This window comes from Humulus lupulus, chromosome 5 (assembly GCF_963169125.1).
Source record: "Humulus lupulus chromosome 5, drHumLupu1.1, whole genome shotgun sequence".
Classification (NCBI taxonomy): domain Eukaryota; kingdom Viridiplantae; phylum Streptophyta; class Magnoliopsida; order Rosales; family Cannabaceae; genus Humulus; species Humulus lupulus.
The window spans coordinates 55,236,152-55,242,812 of record NC_084797.1 but is presented as its reverse complement, the minus strand read 5'-3'; positions in this window follow the sequence as shown (position 1 = coordinate 55,242,812).

The window sequence follows — 6,661 nt, the reverse complement described above, 5'->3', positions numbered from 1 at the left end:
ACCTCGGCCCAGTATAAGAGCTTGAAGACATTCAGCTCGAGGACAAAGATACCACTAAGATGGTGAAAATAGGGAAGAACCTCACCAAGAAAGCGAGATAGCAGTTAATCCGCTTCCTGAGGGAGAATCAAGATGTTTTTGCATGGTCTCATTCATATATGTTTGGGATTAATCCCAACATAATAATCCATGCACTAAACATAGACAAAAACTGTCCCCCGAAGCAACAAAATAGAATGCTCCCTGATGACGAAAGGAAGCAAGCCCTGAAAGAAGAGGTCGATAGATTAAAGGAAAATTGGTTCATAAGGGACACATTTTACCCAGGTTGGATTGCCAATCCAATTTTAGTCCCGAAACCAAATGGAAAGTGGCAAACCTACATTGATTAGTTAAGATTTAAATAAGACGTGCCTGAAGGATTTCTTTCCACTGGCTCAAATTGATCATCTCGTAGATGCAATGTTAGGTCACGACATCATGTCTTTCATGGATGCTTACTCTTGATATAACAAGATAGCAATGCATGCTCCTGACCAAGAACACACGAGCTTTATGACGAATGTCATTCAGGCTCAAAAATGAAGGAGCAACATATCAAAGGTTGGTGGACCGTATGTTTGTTGAATAGATCAGAAATAACATGGAGGTGTATGTTGATGATATGCTTGTAAAATCCAAACACAATAATAACCATGTTGACAACCTCCCAGAGTGTTTCACTATACTTCGAAAATATAACATGAGACTTTACCCATAAAATTGCTCCTTTGGGGTATCATCAAGAAAGTTCCTTGGATTCATAGTGAACGCTCTAGGCATCGAGGCAAACCCAGATAAGATCAAGGCCTTCATAGATGTGCCTTCACCTCGAAAGCATAAAGATGTCCAAAGTTTAACATGACGAATGGCGACTTTAAACAGGTTCATCTCAAAATCCACCAACAAATGCCTACCATTCTTTAATCTTTTGAGAGGGGGCAAGAAGTTGAATGGACGGAGAAGTGCGAGCTTGCCTTTCAAGCTTTTAAGAAGCACCTTGTCGAACCTCCAATCTTATCTAAACCAGCGTTGGGAAAATTATTGTACTTATACCTCGCCACAACCAAGCATGCAATCGGTGTCGCATTAGTTCGGGAGGACAAAATAGTTCAAAGACCAGTCTATTATATTAGTAAACGACTCTTAGTGGCTAAGTCATGGTATCCTCTAATGGAAAAGCTCGTGTTATGCCTAGTACATGCGTCTTGAAAGATACGACCTTATTTCCAAGCACACCTGATACATGTGCTGACTGATCAGCCATTAAGAAAAATATTGTCAAAACCTAAGGCATCTCATCGACTATTGAAATGTGCAGTAGAACTCGGGCAGTTCGACATCACATATCACCCGAGAGCGACGATAAAGGGGGCAGGATCTGGCTGATTTCATAGTTGAATGCGTTGGTATATCCAACGAAAAATTCATAACCCTAGCTCGACAGATGTGGAGACCTTATGTTGATGGGTCCTCCAATGAAAATGGATCGGGGTAGGTATTATACTAATTGCCCCGTCAGGTTATAGGTTTCATTCAGCGTTGAGATTCGGATTCGAGGCATCCAACAACAAGGTTGAATATGAAGCACTACTAGCAGGATTATGAGTAGCTTCCAAGCTAACATCCAAAGCCATACACTGCTACAGTGATTCATAACTTGTGGTCAACCAAGTACTAGGAGAGTATTAGGCTCGAGGAACCAAAATGGCGGTTGTTGGTATTAAAAAAGCAAATCAAAGATACGCAGCGGGGAATGGGCCCTTTTTAATAATTATTAATACCAACCAAGATCATTCACACACACACACACATATATATATATATATTAAATCACATACAATCAAATTAGATATTACCTCATGTAGCCTATCAAGTGTCCTCGAATCTTTTTGTATAAAATAAACAATCTTCCTATCCAAGTTCTGAAAGCTCACACCTTAATCTTCCAGACCAATCCTCAAACACACAAGGACGTGTGTGGGCACGTAGAATTCAAAAGGTTGATTTACAACTCTCTACATGTACTCAACACATGAGATCTAGAGAGGTTTGATTGAGAGAAGAGGAATTGAATAGTTTTCAGGTTTAGGAAAACTATCACTTCTATCTTAGAGAGAGAGTCTATTTTTAATCACATCAAAAACATTATCTTTTTGAAAATATCGCTTTATCAGCTTTTATAAAGATAATTAATCTAATTAATTAATATTTATTTTAATAAAATAGGATTCAAATTAAAACTGATCTGATATTACTATTTAATTATTTAATTTAAATCATATTTAAAATGAATAATTAAATAACTAATTAAACAAATAATTTTAAATTCAAAATTCAAATCCCAGGAATTGGGGAATCCCTGTGTGTGAAGCACACTCAATGCAAAGTAAGTGTGTCACCCCACATATTAGAGTTTTCCATAATTTTCTCATTTGTTTGTTTAATCAACTTTTAAGACAATATATTTATCCCAGCATAAATATTAGTTAATTCAAAATTAATTTTATCTTAAAATATCAGTTTTAAATAAATAAATATCTTATTATAAATAAGATAATTATTAATCTCTCTTTATATATTAATCCAAACAATAGCTAAATAATTAATTAATTCATATTTAATCAATTGCCTATAATTATCCAATAATTATTTCTTTGCCCTATAAAATTAATTCATTTGCAATTTAGTCATTTCTCTTTACAAATCTTTCTTTTGACATCCTTACCCTTGACAGTGTAGGACAAAGGTGATCTGGGGACCATGAACCTATAATACGAAGCTCCAATAAACTAGATTATTAATTAAACTCTTTAATCTAATAATCTTATTTATTAATTCCATGATTACTCCACTATAAATATGGAATTTTACTCTAAGTATTTATAGAATTATATTTACATAGTTTTCTCTTGTAGTCCATAGATATAATCAATAAATGTAGTTATGCCCTCCATTTATTAGTTTGTTAATTAGAGCTGATCAAGATTAGCGTTTTACCCTTCTAATTACCTTTGGATCCTTAAGTACCATTAATTCACTAGCGAATAATTAATCTATAATCAAATTATAGATTTGAGCTCAATAACTATTCAGTTCCATAATTAACCCTTATGGGAACCAATATTCGATCTGTTAGGATAGTATGGATTCCATTATTGTAATCATACTCCCAATGTTGGTATTAAATGATCAAATCAAAGGTACGTATTGGAATATATAGACCCATTTTAATAAATACTAATACCGGCCAAGATGATATACACATATAAATATTAAATCACATACAAAACTGACAAGGGATTACCTCTTGTAGCCTATCAAGTTTCCTTGAATCTTTTTGTATAAAATCAACGATCTTCCAATCCAGCAATCTGAAAGCTCACACCGTGATCTTCCAGACCAATCCTCAAACACACAAGGACGTGTGTGGGCATGTAGGATTCAAAAGGTTGATTATGTGTGTAACGTTCTAAATTACCTAATAACGCTTAGGGCCTTGATTAGGGGGCCAAGATTGCAATATGTGGAATTATATGTTTATATGATATATTTGCGTATGATCATGTGATTATGTGAGTTATATGATAATATAACTAGTTATGCATGTTTAGGAGCATTAAATATGCACGTGAACTCGTTTCTTATTCGAAGGGCAATTTTCATAACTTGGCCTATTGTGGGCATAATTGCATATAAGTGCATATATGTGAGAGACCACATTATTATGTGGGTTTATTTGGGTTACTCAGCACCAAACGATCCTAGAGAGCAAGTTCGCGAGAAAGTCACAACGAGACCCAATACCCGACTCGAGGCGAGTCAAGGGGTATTTCAAGTATTTAGCATAGTATCGATTTATCAGGTAATGGGTATTAATAATCAAAGATATATTTTGAATTAAGGAGATTAGGAGGGAATACTACGGATATTGACCATTTTGCCCTCGAGGACGTTTTTGGTACCCTGAGCCTCAAATTCAGCTTATGTAAACTTAAGCCTTAAGAAAACACAAAAAACACTTGAAGCAGCACCCAATCGACTCCCTCTCTCTTTCTCCTTTAGCTGTTCTAAGTTTATTCTTGAGAAGTTAAGAAGATTTTGGCTGGAAACCAAGGAATTGAAGGCTTGGGTTAGGATTCGGGATTGGTTGTGGCTAAGAGAGCATCATTCATAGTAGAGGTAATGCTTTAATCCCTGTTCTAGTTGAATTTCTGCCATGTTTTCCTTATGCTATGAGGTGTTCTTAAGCTTGTGGCTCAAGTATGAGATTTTAGATTTTGGTGGGTCTTTAATCTATTTTTTAGTTGGGTTTTGTTACTGAGAAGATATTAAAGTTGTTATGGGGATTAAATTGTGGTATTAGAATTGAATTTGCATGGTTTTGATTGATTTGTGTAAAATGCCCTAATCTAATGCTTTGTAAAACATTCACATAATAATAGGTTAATGAGAGAAAAGCCACTTAATATAAAATCCCAGTGGGGTCTTGCTAATAAAAACATGCAAGTTGGGCCCAATAGTTTTAAAAGAAAATATCATTTTTCATGCAAAGTTCTAAAACAACCAAAAGTTCAAGTCCCACTGATAAGTTTGAAAATTTCCATTAAACATAACATTATTAAAAGATAAATGGCGTTTTAATTGATTGTTTCTCGTCCATAAGATGCCCCCACACCATACACACCACGACGATAGAACTCCCCACATCACCACGCGTGCCATAGAGAAACCTATTTGCTACCTAGAAGGGAAAGTAAGGGGGTGAGATAAAAGCCCAGTAAGGAAGTACAAACAACAAGCAAGTAAGATACAACAAATCAAAAACACCTTCATTCATCTTTATATATCATAGCATCATCGTTAACATGGTGTCAATATCATAGCATAAACATATTCACGTCAACATAACATCATCATCATATCATAAACATCATAACATCATCATAATCACACATCATAACACCATCATAACAACATATTATAACATCATCATAAACATTTCCTTGTGAACATGGCCCGCTAACTTGTCCATGTCACCATTTGAAGTAAACAGGATCTCTGGTCCTTGAATAACCTCGGCGCGTTCGCCCTTTGATCTACGTCTTCATATCCATAGTAACTCGGGTTACGTCTTCATATCCTTAGCAACCCATTTTTGATGTGTCTTGTTCATTACACTAACATCCATTCATAGCATACAACATTCATACAATCCAAACAAATCATCATGTCAAGCATTTCATAATTCATAGCGCAAAACATCATAACACTTTCACTCATAAAAACAATCTTACCGTTCACAGCATAAGTAAATAAAGTTCTATCTAACTTCCTTACCTCAGGTCCAAGCAAAGTAAAACGACAACTTCTCAACGAGCCTGTAATGCCCTGGTTACCCCAGAATAGTTACGGTGAACGGTGGACCAAAAATTTGACCCGCTACCCGAGTCCTTTGGTAAAAAATGTGCTCTAAGTGTAATTAACAGGTTAAGGTGAAAAACTAATAAAAAGGGAATGGATATTTTCATTACAAACTGCTCTGTAAAGCTAATTAAAACATTTACAAGTTGTTCTCAGTACAAAATAGTCATTACAGTTTCAAATTTACAACTCTGCCGATCTAAGCGGCAAAAATAGGGTAAACCCCCTAGTTCCTCTGAGAACGTCTTGGCCGTGGTGGTCAAGCGGCCGCATATGTACACATCACCACCTAAGCTCTCCACTCAAGGTTGGGTGAGCTTTTCTTTCCCTTTACTTGCACCACGTAGCACCCATGAGCCAAGGCCCAGCAAGAAAAGCATAATAAAACATCATATAATATCAACAATGACCATAATAATCATTCAGGACCGACAGTCCAAACAAATAGGTGACAGTTGCAAAAGTCACAAATGTGGGTACAGCCCCCTCTAGCCATGTGACGTTAGGGTCACTCGGGCTTAACTGATAAGTGAACCTTTCATAAGTTTACCCAGGATAGGTGTATGGTGAATAGTCACCAACATAACCCTCCTCATGACCATAGTGTCATAACCCTGGAACAGCGTTCCCTAGCCATGTGACAAACAGTCACCGGGGCCATATGCCCTGGCTCTGAATAACTGGTCCTAGACCAGACAAGCGCTTATAAATTCATCGACCTTAGGGTCGGTCCAGTGTTAGTGCCTTAGAGCCATTCAACACTAATATCGATTAGATCTAATCTTCATTTGGCTCGACGTTCATGACGCTATGCCATTTCTGACTCTTAGGTCGGTGTCCCTGACAAGCCAGTGCCATATACATATAACCAGCATTCACTAGCATTTAATATGCAATCCATGTCCACATATATCAATCAACATGCCTCAATAGCCAACACGCATGTCATATATACACAGGGTGCAGTTTTCTTACCTCAGGTTCGAGCGAGAAGTATAGTAAGGACGACCCCTGAGAACGAGCGATCTTTTAGTTCCTTAGCGGTTACCTAATCACAACCAATTATAACCTCCATTAATGAGAATCCACATAAATAGGGTCTTAACCTAAGCACCAATCTCGGGACCTCGAAACATGCCCACACGATGAGTAGATTCGATCCCAGGCCTTAAGGATTGAAACCCCAAGTCAAAAACCC